Source organism: Pipistrellus hanaki, assembly GCF_964339955.1.
Source record: "Pipistrellus hanaki genome assembly, chromosome: 7".
In the NCBI taxonomy this organism is placed as follows: Eukaryota; Metazoa; Chordata; class Mammalia; order Chiroptera; family Vespertilionidae; genus Pipistrellus; species Pipistrellus hanaki.
In genome coordinates, this window is record NC_140509.1 from 1,579,237 (window position 1) to 1,595,118 (window position 15,882).

The window sequence follows — 15,882 nt, forward strand, 5'->3', positions numbered from 1 at the left end:
TATAATTAACAACATAAACCAATGGGGAAAAAAAAAAAAAAAAAAGATCCCAGGGACAGAGAAGCATCTAACGGACCCTCAAACCTCAGAGGGAAGGCAGGGGAAGGTGTGGGGGGGGGGGGGGCAGGGAGGGGTAAGAGAACAACCAAGGGGGCAGGGGTATAAGAGATCAACCAAAGACTTGTATGCATGTATATAAGCATAACCAATGGACACTGACAGTAGTGGGGGGGGGCGCATATGCTGGGGGGCAGGAGCGGCCAGGGAGAGATCAACGGGGAAAAAGGAGAAATATGAAATACTTTTCAACAATAAAGAATTTATATATATATAAAAAAAATCTACACTCATCACAGTAGTATTTTCTAGGAATTCTATTAAGTGGAGATCTAAATAGTTAAGGGAATCCAATTCAGGCTCCGCGTAGCCACTCAAGGTTCAGTTATTACCTGGCTCAGAGAGAACTGACAAAGCCAACCACTGAAGACGTAATTCCTTCCCCGCTGAAACTGCCAGTTCCATCTAGGCATATACAAGTAGCATTACCTGTTTCCACCAAACATTTTGATGCCCTGTGAACATGGATACATCTATAACTTTTGTCCATGTTTTAATAAACAAACTCACCCATGTTTAACATATTCCAAATTCCTTCAGCAGAAAGTTATGCTTCTTAAAAAATATATTCGGGACCCGCGTGCCCGCGGCCGCCGGCGGAGGGCGCTCCCGGGCCTGCAGCAGCGGGAGGCGGCCGGCCCGCCCTGGGAGCTGCTGCCCCGGGGGCGCCACCCCGAGGCCGGCCGCCGCCGCCAGGCGCTGCGAGCAGAGCCCAGCAGCTTGATTTTAAAAATTGACCGCGCTGAGTCCTAGGCTGGCCTCGGAGAGTCAGAGCAGCCACAGAGGATCTGAATGCAGTGCTCTTTCAGCTGCCACGGGGGCCCGAGGTCTGCTTCAGGAAGGAAAAGTGCGCCACGATGCTGGCTTTCTACTGACGCCTACGACTGTTCCTGCAGTGCTTGGCCCTCGACGAAGACTTCGCACCTGCCAAGCTGGAAGTGAAAAGGATTTTATTTGATTTATTATCACCTGAAAACTTAGAAGAAGGCCTGAAGGATTCTTCCTGGAGTTCATTGCCATGCACTAAGAACAAACCTTTTGGCTTTCCGTCAGTAATGGAAGAGTTTCTCTCTGCCAGTGAGCGTAGCCCCGTGCAGAATGAAGAAATACCTGAGGCCTCGGCAGAGCCTGTCAAAGGAAGCTTAAACCGTGCTCGGTCAGCTCAGGCTATAAATTCCACAGAGATGCCAGCCAGAGGGGATTGCTTAAAACGAGTGTCCTCAGAACCTTTGCTGTCTGTTCAAGAAAAAGGTGCTCTCCTCCTGAAAAGAAAGCTGTCTCAGAACAGGACGTGATTGTTAATGAAGATGGAAGAAGTAAGCTTAAAAAGCAAGGAGAAACGCCCAATGAGGTCTGTACCTTTTCATTAACTTATGGCGACATCCCACAGGAATTAATAGACGTCTCAGATTTTGAGTGTTCTCTCGGCATGAGGTTGTTTTTCGAGCCAGTAACAACCCCTTGTGGACACTCATTCTGTAAGAATTGTCTTGAGCGCTGTTTAGATCATACATCATATTGTCCCCTTTGCAAAGAAAGCTTAAAAGAGTATCTAGCAGATAGGAGGTTCTGTGTCACACAGCTGTTGGAAGAGTTAATAGTGAAGTATCTGCCTGATGAGCTGTCTGAGAGGAAAAAAAAATATGATGAAGAAACTGCTGAGCTCTCACACCTGACCAAGAATGTCCCAGTATTTGTTTGTGCCATAGCCTACCCACTGTGCCTCGCCCTCTTCGTGTATTTGAGCCAAGATACAGATGGATGATTCGAAGAAGCATACAAACTGGAACTAAACAGTTTGGGATGTGTGTCAGTGACACACAGAATGGCTTTGCAGATTATGGTTGTATGTTACAAATTAGAAATGTACTTTTCTTACCTGATGGAAGGTCTGTGGTGGATACGGTTGGAGGAGAGCGGTTTAAGGTTTTAAAGAGGAATGAAAGACGGCTATTGCGCTGCAGACATCGAATATCTGGAGGATGTTAAGGTGGAGAATGAAGGTGAGCGAGAGTCTCAGGCAGCTCCACGATTTGGTCTACTCTCAAGCCTGCAGCTGTTTCCGAATTTAAGAGACAGACTTCGAAGCCAAATTCTTCAGCACTTTGGATCAATGCCCAGGAGGGAGGAAAACCTTCAGGCGACTCCTAACGGACCTGCCTGGTGTTGGTGGCTTCTTGCAGTTCTCCCTGTGGATCCCCGGAACCAGCTGTCAGTTTTGTCAATGAAGTCTCTGAAGGAACGGCTGACAAAGATACAGCATATCCTGACCTATTTTTCTAGAGACCAATCTAAGTAACTGACTGCTTGGATCTTCCTCTAAAGTTACTCTAACCTGGCTGTGCCGATGGCCAGGTTGTCCGCTGCCTTTGCACATCCAGTGCTGGTTTGAAAAATGTACGGAAACTCTTGTGTTTTTTTTTTTATTTCCTCAACCTCCAGAATCATGTGGTTCTGCAAATGAATACCCTCAACTAGGATTTAGACCACCAAGAACTTGCCTAGGAAAACACAGCAAATGTGTTAAACCTCTACACTGTGATGAAGCTGCACTATGTACCGTATTCTAAAATGAAATGAGAACTGTGTATGTGTGTGGAGTGTGTGTGCGTGCGAGCATGTGGGTGGTATGTGTGCATTTTCTCTGGCTTTAAGATTTTAAAAGAAGAAAAAAAAAAGCCATAGAGAGCAGAGCTTGCTGAGGGTCATTTACTGCCCAAGTTTACAACAGTAGCAATACGAGTTTTGGCGAATTGAACTTGCCTCTGATTTCTCGGTCCGAATGCTTCTATTTGCACAGGTATGTGAACTGTGGTATTGTGTATCACTCTGTTGGAAATCCTGCTCTTGCTGAACTGTCTTGACCATTGACTATGATACTTTCCTATTTAGGTAAATACCTGCACCCCGCGGCCGACAGGGTGCAGAACCCAGAGCCAGTTTTCAGGAACAATAGCAAACCTGACATGGTACTGTGCATCCACTCACAAAACACTCAAAACTGTGAAAGCATGGTTTACATTTACTTATACATAAAGGCAAGTGGAGAACTCAATTCAATACCAGTTAAGTTTGTGCCTTTTAGGGGGCTTTTCCCATTAACTGCCCATTTGTGTAATTTATAGTTTGGCATGATGTGTTTGTTTAAAACAACAACTTAGTTCAAACCCGTAAAGGACCTGAGGGAAGAGAAGCTTAATGTAGAACTAAGCTTTTACAGTCTGTTTTGTTTTCTAATTCTGGTCTCGGTGCAAATGTTAGTTCTGCCTTACTCATATGACAGTTAGATCGCCATGCTGTGACGTGGTTTATACTCATGCTGCCATAGACACTTTTGTAATTATTTGTTGCAAACTTAGGACTGTCCCTATTAACTTTCTTTTATGTAAGTAATTTGTAAAAGTTTCGGAAAAACTTGCTTTTGCTTATTTAATTTTGAATAAAAGCTAAATTCATAACAAATATATATATATATATATATATATATATATATATATATATATATATATATTGATTTCAAAGAGGAAGGGAGGGGGAGAGATAGAAACATCAATAATGAGAGAGAACCACTGATCAGCTGCCTCCTGCACCCCTTCTACTGGGATCAAACCCGCAACCTGCACGTGTTTGAATTGAATCCGGGACCCTTCCATCCACAGGCTGACTCTCTATCCACTGAGCCAAACCGGTCTTAGTCTTTTCTTTACCAGGAAGAAGTGACCACCTTTGTATTAAGGCACAACACAATTACGCTGTCACTGTGGCAGAAATCCCTGCTATTCCTTCCTTCAATCTCAGCTAAGACTGTGCCCCACAGGAGTGAAACACTTGAGATTTGTCCCTCAACTGAAGTACAGGGAAGGTGCCCCAAGAGCTGGCTTTTGGGATTATCATGTTCTGTGATCCTGTCCAAGTTTGTAAGTCTCTACTGGTGGTGAAATAAACATTAAAAATTGTCAAAAACATAAAAGCCCAACTTCAAGTGTCACTCCTCCTTAGCAAAGATACAATTACACATCCTGGCCCCTCTTCAGAATGAGAGAGAATGCCCGAGGGCAACACAATAGATGGAATGTTCTCTGCAAGTCTTGCCCTGTGTACGGGTGAGGCTCAGTTATATGTAACACATGCAGTTACTATGAGTTCTCAGGGTACAGAGAAGGCAGATATGAAAAGGTGTCAATCAGCTAATCTGTCCCACCTATTCAGGCCAGTCCTGTTCAAGGTCCGCACACCTTTCCTTTGTTTTCCACCCATACTGAGACAGTTTCCCAAAGAATTACTATTAACAAACACATTATTTAGGTTTCACTCTACCAAAATACACGAATGATAAAGTGTTACCCTGTCACATTACTTGGATTGTATAAAAAAATTTTATTTAATGGTTTTGCCTTATTGACTATTTTCAGAGGATTAGGCCTAATTTTTGCTTCTCCAAAATATGTTGGGATTATTTCTAGTAATCCAAGCAGTTCCACTGTTTCTTGTGATGGCTCATCAATTTCACAACATAATAGAAGCAGGAAGTTCTTTCTTCTAGTTGGAAAGCTAATGCCCAAGAACCAGCACTCCTTTGCCACTTCAGAGAGTAAGTTTTGGATTTTATAATGGATCAAGATACTTATTTTCTTCACCAGTAAAACTATTCATTCATTCAAGCTACAAAACTTTATGATTAAGGTCTCAGGACTGTTAGGCTGAAAGGTGAGAGCTCCTGAAATCATCTTAAAAGGGCACACAAACTTAAGCAAGTTAGACAAGAATTCATAAGCCAATGATTAGTCATCTCTAATTCTAAGTAGCAATAGGTTGTGGTCAGGAGATCAGACCAGGTAAATATTTAAAAGTATATGTTGGATATAACTGAAAATTTTGAGGGGAGTGAAATGTGTACATAAATAAAGTCTAAATGTCACTATAATTTCTTTAAAAAGGAACGAAGACAAAATTTAGAAATAACGAAGTCTTAAAATTTCAACTGTCCCAGAATGACTGAACCAAGTATTAGACATCCAAAAATATTCCAGGCACTGAGAACATAAAAATGATTGTAAAGTATAATTAAATCTTATCATGTATCACTTGTTTATATAAACTTTTTTACTTAATGTCAAATGAGGTAACGAATAGCAGTTAGAGAATAGACTGCATTTTACTTCTGAATATTCAATACAGTTAAAACAATTTATTTTAATCCTCACCCAAGGAAGTTTTTCCATTGATTTTAGAGAGTTGAAGAGAAAGGGATAGAGAAATATAAATGTGAAAGAAACACATCAATTGGTTACCTCCTGCAAGCACCCTAAATGGGACCAGGGAGGAGCCTGCATCTGAGGTAAGTGCCCCTGACCAGAATCAAACCTGGGACCCTTCAGTAGGCAGGCCGATGCTCTATCCACTGAGCCAAACTGGCTAGGGCTCAAAACAGTGTAAAACAGACCAAGGAGAAGTTCTAGGTTGAACGGCATGCTCCAGCTCCTGAGCTCACTGCCGCTGAGCCTGGGGTTGCAGGATGCTCTGAGGGTGTGCAGGTGCCCTTTGTGCTATTCAGCAGTTTCCTATTGACTGAAGCATTCACATCCGGCTGGTATGGCTCAGTGTTTGAGCATTGACCTATGAATCAAGAGGTCACAGTTCAATTCCAGGTCAGGGCACATGCCTGGGTTGCAGGCTCGATCCCCAATGTGGGCATGTAGGAGGCAGCTGATTAATGATTCTCTCTCATCATTGACATTTCTATCTTCTTCTCTTTCTGCCTTCCTCTGTAAAATAAATAAAATAAAAAATAAAAAATAAAAAAAGATTGCAGTGCTCGGCCTACCACTGAAGACTGGTCTTCAGCCCCCTTGCCACTGAATGGGTAGGAACAACCACTGAGTGGTCTTAAGCTGTTCTTCCACAGAATGGGAAGAAGGTTGACAAAAGAAAATAAGCAGTTTCGAGGGGGGGGGGGGAGAGGGGCAAACACAGGTGCTCTTTCCCTCATTTTCTTTAAAACCAAATTTTCTAGCTTAGAAAATTTTAACTTGTTTTCCTAACTTAGAAATTTATCTTCAAGAAATAATAGAAAGATTTATCTATTTTTCTCCAGGCTTCCAGTATTATGACTTAATTATCTCTGGGTAAAATAAGTCTGAGAGGTGAATGTTATAATTATTTTTCTCACTTAAAAACATTCTCTATTAAAAAACTACCTTCTTTACTGACTTTTAGTTACAAGTTTATCTTCAAGATTTTTTCATAAGCAACAACTTTCCAACCACCCTATAATGTTTCATCTTAATCTAAAGATGGCAAAAATAACTGTATAATTATGGATCAATCTGTAATCTGACTTCAGAGTTAAACAAACAATAAGACCAGAAACAGGAACTTAAAGTCATATCACGTAACCATATATTACTTTAAATCAGAGCCTTTCAACATAGGTACTCTTGACATTTTAGGTTACATATAATTCTTCGTTATAGGGGCTATCCTATGCAATGTAGGATGGTTAGCAACACCCTTGGCCTCTAGCACCTAGATGCTAGTAAGCACTCACCCAGCTGGGACAAGCAGAATGTCTTCAGACACTGCTAAATGTCCTCTGGGGATAAATTCACCCCCTGATTAGAAACACTTTAACGGTATATCACATTTCCTACTTTTTCCACTCAACAGCTAATCAACTTTTAAAAAAATATTATCTTTATTGATTTCAGAGAGAAAGGGAAAGGGAGAGGGAGAGAGAAACATCAATGATGAGAATCATTGATAGGCTGCCTCCTGCACGCCCCCACCGAGGATGGAGCCCACAACCCAGGCCTGTGCCCCTGACCAGAATCAAACCCGTGACCCTCCAGTCTGCAGGCTGATGCTCTATCCACTAAGCCAAACCGACGAGGGCCAGCTAATCAACTCTTATGTATCCACTCAATTCTGAAGGAAGTACACAGACTAATAAAAAATATTATTTTTAATTATACAAAGCTTAACTTAAGACATCATAGTGACATCTACTGGCTTGGTACTGAATTGTACACTTGATATCATATATACTGTAAAAAATCCTCAAAATTATAATATGGGTGCTCTTCTTAGAAAGTAGAACAATTCACTGAAAGCAGTAACATTAACATCAGAACTGTTAATTCTATGTAAGCCTTCCACAGATAATATCAACTGTCAATTGCTTCTTAGATTTTTATGTACTCTCTGCTGGACAAATTAAATTTTTAGTGAATGTTTTCAGAGACAGATATTAGAGGAATATCCTTTTATGACAAGTAAAAAAAAAGTCTGGGTCAAAAACTTGCAAAACTTAAGCAGCATGCTATTTTATAATTTATACTAAAACTTAAAAATACCAAAAATTTTTAAATAATGAATAATTCTATAACTAAAATTACAGCAATTTTCTAGGTTTTTATTTCTTCTCTCTTTTTCCTCCCTACGTATTTTAATAAAAGACATTTGGTAATTAAATTCTACTGTCAATTAAACTGATGAAGTTTATTGGTGTTAAAACTATAACAAAGTTGATCCTAAAACATTTTGCAATGCAAAATTATTTCACTTAAGGAGTGTTTAATAATTTGAATGCCAGGAATTACAAGCAATTTTCAAAAGCAGAGACTCTCACACTCATAAAACTTAATACATCGTTTGTACTAACAGATATTTATATTGCTAAAATCAAACATGCATCACTTCCAAACATTCTGGTATCATGATTTTTTATATTACATTATTTAGCACCATTTCTTCGCCATTACACGTATTATCATACACTTGCACCATTCTCCTTGGATTTCTGATCTTTATCTTCCCTCTTCACATTATCTTATATAAAATAACAAAGGAAAAGTATACTTTATTAGAATCTCTTAAATGTAACTATAACAAATAGTAAACAGAGATATCCATTTTAGTATCTATGGAAAATTGACCCTGTGGGGCAACTATGTTCAAGTCTTTAAATTCTCTGCAGAATGGCTTCTAGTATTTGAGAAAGCCATCTGAGCCCTGAGAAATGAGAAGTTCTAAGGAATAACAGCAGTGAATTCCCTGCACTACAGATATTGTTCTTTTTGTTCTGAAAGAGAAAAAGATTTTAGATCTCTATTATTAAAGTTAGTTTATAATGGCATTGAGTTACTGGATTTTTTTCCCTAGTAACAAAAGAATACTAGTCAATTAATTTTGAGAGTGCCAAAGAGTTTCTCCTCTGCCCAATAGTAAATGGGTTTTTAAAAGAAATGAGTGGTTTTATCTTCCTCAAATTCAAATTCACTGAGGAATGCAAATAAAATTTGCTATATGAAATCTGTTCACATAAACCATGTTGACATCCTGAATAGGTTCTAGAAAAATACGATATTTAAGGAATTGCTTTTGAACAATCTAATGGAGGACAGAACGCTACCCTATTCGCTCCAAGAAAAATCACTAAGAAATAGAGTGAAATAGATTTAAAAAAACTGGAATAAATTATGAAAACATTGGAAGTACAAAACTACTAACCTTGTTGAGAACAGTGTGGATTTCATCCATTACTGTGCATAAGTTTCTGATTGTCTTATTCAGTTGGTTTTCAAATTGCAAATTCATATTTTCTGAAATCTTTAAGTTATCTTGTCACTGACCAAGGTCCTTTTTAATTTCTCTGAGTTCACCAGAGAGGCCTTTGTTGGAATTCTCCAAATTTAACATGGTTTTTTCATCTTCTTCTATTAAAAGAAGCATATGCAATTCCTTTTTTTTTTTTTTTTTAATTTATTTTTTTTTAATATATTTTATTGATTTTTTTTTTTACCCCCTCCCTCCCTCCCACACATCCCCTCCCTCCCCAGAGTTTTGTGTCCATTGGTTGCACTTATATGCATGTATACAAGTCCTTCGGTTGATCTATTATCTCCCCCAGATCTTCCTCCCGTCCCCACTGTAACTTGACAGTCTACTTGTTGATATACTGTCTCTATATCTATCTTATGGTTCACCAGTTTATAATGTTCTTTATTATCCACAAATGAGTGAGGTCATGTGGTGTTTCTCTTTCATTGATTGGCTTATTTCACTCAGCATGATGTTCTCCAATTCCATCCAGGATGCTGCAAATGATGAGAAATCCTTCTTTTTTATGGCAGCATAGTATTCCATTGTGTAGATGTACCATAGTTTTTGGATCCAATCATCTGCTGACGGACACTTAGGCTGTTTCCAAATTCTGGCTATTGTAGATTGTGCTGCTATGAACATAGGGGTGCATATATCCTTTCTGATTGGTGTTTCAAGTTTCTTGGGATATATTCCTAGAAGTGGGATTACTGGGTCAAATGGGAGTTCCATTTTCAGTTTTTTAAGGAAACTCCACACTGTTCTCCACAGTGGTTGCACCAGTCTACATTCCCACCAGCAGTGCGCGAGGGTTCCTTTTTCTCCGCAACCTCGCCAACACTTGTCGTTTGTTGATTTGTTGATGTTGGCCATTCTGACAGGTGTGAGATGGTACCGCATTGTTGTTTTGATTTGCATCTCTCGGATAATTAGTGACTTTGAGCATGTTTTCATGTGCTTTTTGGCCTTCCTTCTGTCTTCTTTTGAAAATATTCTATTTAGGTCCATTGCCCATTTTTTAATTGGATCATTCATCTTCCTTTTATTTAGTTGTATAAGCTGTTTGTAGATGTTGGAGATTAAACCTTTATCAGTGGTAACATTTGCAAATATGTTCTCCCACACAGTGGGCTTTCTTGTTGTTTTGTTGATGGTTTCTTTTGCTGTAAAAAAGCTTTTTATTTTGATGTAGTCCCATTTGTTTATTTTCTCTTTAGCTTCCATTGCACTAGGGGTAGTATCAGTGAAGAAGTTTTTTTGGCATACGTCTGAGATTTTGTTGCCTGTGGATGCTTCAAGTATTTTTATGGTTTCCCGTCTGATGTTTAAGTCCTGTATCCATTTTGAGTTTATTTTTGTGTATGGTGTAAGTTGGTGATCTAGTTTCATTCTTTTGCATGTATCTGTCCAATTTTCCCAACACCATTTATTAAAGAGACTGTCTTGACTCCATTGTATATTAGTGCCTCCTTTGTCAAATATTAATTGAGCATAGTGATTTGGGTTGATATCTGGGTTCTCGATTTGATTCCATTGATCTATATGTCTGTTTTTGTGCCAGTACCAGGCTGTTTTGAGAACAGTGGCTTTGTAATACAGTTTGAAGTCTGGTATTGAGATACCTCCTACTTTACTCTTCTTTCTCAGGATTGCTGTGGCTATTCGGGGTCTTTTATTGTTCCAAATGAACTTTTGGAGAGTTCTTTCTAGGTCAGTGAAATATGCCGTTGGTATTTTAATGGGGAGTGCATTGAACTTATAGATTGCTTTAGGAAGTATGGACATTTTGATGATGTTGATTCTACCAATCCATGAACATGGTATGTTCTTCCATCTGTTTACATCTTCCTCTATTTCTTTTTTCAGTGTCGTGTAGTTTTCCGCAAATAGGTCCTTTACTTCCTTAGTTAAGTTTATTCCTAGGTATCTTAATTTTTTTGGTGCGATCGTAAATGGAATTGCTTTTTTAGTCTCTGTTTCTATAAACTCACTGTTGGTGTATAGAAATGCCATAGATTTCTTGGTGTTAATTTTGTATCCTGCTACATTGCCAAATTCATTTATTAAGCCAATTAGTTTTTTAATGGAGTCTTTTGGGTTTTTTATATACAATATCATGTCGTCTGCAAATAAGGATAACTTTACTTCTTCTTTTCCAATTTGGATGCCTTTTATTTCCTCCTCTTGTCTAATTGCAATGGCTAGTATTTCCAGTACTATGTCAAAGAGGAGTGGCGATAGTGGGCATCCTGTCTTGTTCCTGTTCTTAGAGGGAATGGTTTTAGTTTTTGCCCATTGAGTATGATGTTTGCTGTGGGTTTATCATATATAGCTTTTATTACGTTGAGGTATGATCCTTGTACTCCCACCTTGTTAAGAGTTTTTATCAGGAAAGGGTGTTGGATTTTATCAAATGCTTTTTCTGCATCAATTGATATGACTATATGATTTTTATCTTTCAACTTGTTTATGTGATGTATCACGTTTATTGATTTGCGGATATTGTACCAACCTTGCATTCCTGGTATAAATCCTACTTGGTCATGGTGTATGATCTTTGTGATGCTCTGCTGGAGCCGATTTGCTAGAATTTTGTTGAGGATTTTGGCATCTATGTTCATGAGGGATATTGGCCTGTAATTCTCTTTCATTGAGTTGTCTTTATCGGGTTTTGGTATTAGGGTGATGCTGGCTTCATAGAAGGAGTTTGGAAGTGTTCCTTCCTCTTGAATTTTTTGGAATAGTCTGAGGAGGATAGGTTTTAGTTCTTCCTTGAATGTTTGGTAAAACTCTCCTGTGAAGCCATCTGGCCCTGGGCTTTTGTTTGCTGGAAGCTTTTTGATGACTGTTTCAATTTCTTCCCAAGTCACTGGTCTATTGAGATTTTTAGATTCTTCCTGATTGAGTTTTGGAAGTTTGTATTTTTCTAGGAATATGTCCATTTCCTCCAGGTTGTTCAGTTTGTTGGAATAGAGTTGTTCGTAGTATTTTGTAACAATCCGTTGTATTTCGGTGGGGTCTGTTGTTATTTCACCTCTTTCATTTCTGATTTTGTTTATTTGGGTCCTCTCTCTTTGTTTCTTGGTTAGCCTGGCTAGAGGTCCATCTATCTTGTTTATTCTTTCAAAGAACCAGCTCTTGGTTTTGTTGATCTTATGTATTGTTTTTTTGGTCTCTATGTCGTTTATCTCTGCTCTGATTTTTGTTATTTCCTTCCTTCTGCTTACACTGGGTTTTTCTTGTTGCTCCTTTTCTAACTCTTTGAGTTGTAGAGTTAGATCATCTGTTACTATTTTATCTAGTTTTTTGCAATAGGCTGGTAAGGATATGAACTTCCCTCTCAAAACTGCTTTTGCTGTGTCCCAAAGATTTTGGATTGTTGTGCTTTCATTGTCATTTGTTTCCAGGATGTTTTTAATTTCTTCCTTGATTTCTCTGGTAACCCAGTCCTTGTTTAATAGCAAGCTGTTTAGTCTCCATGTGTTTGATTTCTTTGGATTATTTTTATTGTAGTTAATTTCCAGTTTTATGCCATTATGGTCTGAGAAGATACTTGATATGATTTCTATCTTCTTGAATTTGAAGAGACTTTGCCTATGTCCCAAAATGTGGTCTATCTTTGAGAATGTCCCATGTGCACTTGAGAAGAATGTATATTCTGTGGCTTTGGGGTGGAGTGTCCTGAAGATGTCAATTAATTCCATCTGGTCTAGTGAGTCATTTAGGATTGATATTTCTTTGCTGATTTTTTGTTTAGATGATTTGTCGAAGGGTGACAGTGGGGTATTAAAATCTCCTACTATGATTGTATTGCTATTAATCTCTCCCTTAATGTCCTCTAGCAGTTTTTTAATGTATTTGGTTGCTCCTGTATTGGGTGCATATATATTTACCAGGGTTATTTCTTCTTGTTGGATTGTTCCCTTTAGTATTATGAAGTGGCCTTCATTATCTCTTGTTATGTCCTTCACTCTGAGATCTAATTTGTCAGATATAAGTATTGCTACCCCAGCTTTTTTTTCATTTCCATTTGCCTGGAAAACTTTTTTCCATCCCTTCACCCTCAGTCTGTGTGCATCTCTTTTTCTGAGGTGGGTTTCTTGTAGACAACAGATGTATGGGTCTTGTTTTCTTATCCAATCTGTTACCCTATGTCTTTTGATTGGAGCATTTAATCCATTTACATTTAAGGTTATTATTGATAGGTACTCATTTGACGCCATTTTTATTCTATACCCGTGTTCCTTCTTCACTTCTTATTTCTTTATTTTTACAGTAGACCCTTTAGCATTTCTTGCATTGCTGGTTTGGTGGAGATAAATTCCTTCAGTCTTTTTTTGTCTGTGAAGCTCCTGATTTCCCCTTCAATTTTGATTGATAGCCTTGCTGGGTACAGTATTCTTGGATTCAGACCCTTCCTTTGCATGACTTTGTATATTTCATCCCATTCCCTTCTGGCCTGATAAGTTTCTGTTGAGAAATCAGTTGCTAGTCTGATGGGGGTTCCTTTGTATGTAACTTTCTGTCTCTCTCTGGCTGCTTTTAAGATTCTTACTTTGTCGTTGTTGTTTGCCAATTTAATTATAATGTGCCTTGGAGTCTGTCTTCTGGGATTCATTTTGCTTGGGACTCTGCGGGCATCTTGGATTTGTGTGGGTTTTTTCTTTTCTATTTCAGGAAAGTTTTCTGTCATTATTTCTTGAAATACTTTTTCCATGTCTACCTCAGTTTCCTTTCCTTCTGGAACCCCTATTATTCGAATATTATTTTGTTTTGTTTTGTCCCAAAGCTCCCGTAGGCTCTCCTCCTGCTTTTTAATCTTTTTTTCTAGAAGTTGCTCTACTTGGGTATTTTTTTCCATCTTATCTTCTAGCTCACTGATGCGGTCCTCTGCTTCATCTAGTCTACTCTTGATGCTTTCTATTGAGTTCTTCATGGTAGTGATGTCACTTTTCATTTCTTCTTGGTTCTTCTTCAGTTCCTCATGGCTCTCCTTCATTTCCTCATGGTTCTTTCTCATTTCTTCTTGACTTTTGTCAAATTTCTCTTCCATTCTTTTTAGCCATGCTATGATCATTACTCTGAATTCTTGCTCTGGCAGGCTGCTTACCTCTGGCTCGTTTACTTCCTTTTCTGGTGATGCCTGCTTTTCTTTCAAGTGCGGACTATGTTTTTGTCTCCCCATGGCCTCTCTTTTCAGGATGTCTGGTTATGTGGTATTCCTTCTCCTGCGTTGATTTTGAGGTACAAAATACAACACTACCAGGTACAACACAAGCGGCACTTAACAGGAATGTATTTACAATATTAATAACCTCTAATAAAGGTGACCACTAGAGAAAGGCAACTTAGGGGATAGGAGAGAAGGAATAAAGGTAAAAATAAAATAAAGAAAAATTAAAAAAAAATAAAATTAAAATTAAAAAAAAAAAATTAAGTAAATTAAAAAAAAGGAGGGATAAAGAGATAGAAAAAGAAGAAGAAGAAAAAAGTAATGACAAAATGAAGTTGGAAAACAGGGAAAAAAAGAAGAGGGAGAGAGAGAGAGAGAAAGAGAGAGAAGAAGCAAACTAAAAGAGAAATGGGAAACAAACTATATATATGTGGAGAAAATTGCCATAGAAAAACCTCTGGACCCAGCCAATGCCAGTAACAATACTTGGAGATTAATACAAACTACAATATCCACTATTATTAAGTAAGGCTATGATATACAGAAGTAAAATAAACAAACAAAAACAGAGGATTTAAAAAAAAATACAAAGCAACAATAACAATACAGGAATAAGCATAACAATTTCACTAAAAGGCATAAAAATTCACAATAATCAACCTTCACACATACAATGCGAAAAGGATAGAGGGGAGAATGGATTTTTTTTTTTTTTTTTAACTAGTTAATATAGTGCAGAGATTGGTATTTATACACTTGGATCAGGGGTTGGAACTTAGGTCTATAAGTATAGTGAGAGCTTTAGCAGGGGGTATAGAGAGAGAATAGAGGAAAAACTAAAGCCGGAAAGGGATAGGATAAACTGTAGACTAAAGGGTAAAGTTTAGTAAGAGAGTGATAGTGTAAAGGTTGAGTTGAGATAGGGTTGAATGATGCTATAGTAGAGATTAAAATAGAATGAAGGTTACTCCCAATGTAAAATAAAGAAAAAATAAAATGGTACTAGAGAGAGAAAAAAAAGAAAAGAAAGAAAGAAAAAAAAAATAAATAAAAATTTTTTTTAAAAAAATTCCAAAATAGCAGTAGTAATAGTGATAGAGATTGAAAAATGTAGTAATTGAAAAGGTAAAATCAAGTAAGGAAAAAAGAAAAAAAAATTGTTTCTTAAGTAAAAGATATGAAAAATGAAAATTAAATAAAAGATGTAAAAAATGAAAATAAAATAAAGTATAGCAAAATTAGCATAAAAATGACCAGTACTGGTCACTCACTTCCTCAGTTAATGTATTTGGCACTTCTGATTCTCGGACCAGACAGTCTTGCAGTTCCCAGCTTTCCACTGCACCTCAGTTTCGTAAGGTAATTCTTAATTTTTAGTAGACTATATCTTAGATATTTGTGTCCATTTATTTTTGATTAATTAAAAGACAAAAGAAAAGAAAGGAAAAAAAAAAGAGAGAAAAAAAAAAAAAAAAAGAAGGGCAGTTTGTAATTCAGCTCTTAGGTGTCAGTGTTTCCGGTTTGACCTCCCAGTCTTTTTGGTTGCTCCGGCCTTCTTTCTCTATGGCTCTAGCTGGCAGGGTGCCAGCTGGCTCCCAGACTATCTCTTCTGGCTCCGATCCCTTGTTTCCAGGGAGGCACTTTCTCCCTGCAAATTCCCCGGATATGCCCAACTAGGCTGATCTTCCCTAGTATTCCGAAGCTAGGGGGTGAAGGGGATCAGGCGCCGAGGTGTCCAGATGTTCCGCCCTTGGCGGGACAGCCGCGATTCTTAACACTCTGTCCCGTGTCCCCTGGCTTTTTAAAAAAAAAAAAAAAAAAAAAAAATTCCCCGCTTCTGGGGAAGCTTATGCCAAACCCAGCACTAGATGTCGCTGCAGCCTTCTTAGGGCTCAGCTTTGCGGGCGCTGCATGGAGGCAGGGCCGGAACTCCCCGGCTACTGTGGCTGCCGGCACCGCGGGACCGCGATCTCTCAGGCTTTCCCCGCAAA

The 15,882-nt window shown here is 38.3% G+C and overlaps 1 pseudogene across 1 annotated transcript; it reads left to right on the forward strand.

The window, feature by feature from the left end:
* Positions 1-666: 666 nt before the first annotated feature.
* Positions 667-2,911, forward strand: LOC311625661 (LON peptidase N-terminal domain and RING finger protein 1-like; annotated as a pseudogene). The gene has a single exon. The product of its transcript is annotated as an LON peptidase N-terminal domain and RING finger protein 1-like (transcript).
* Positions 2,912-15,882: the final 12,971 nt, after the last annotated feature.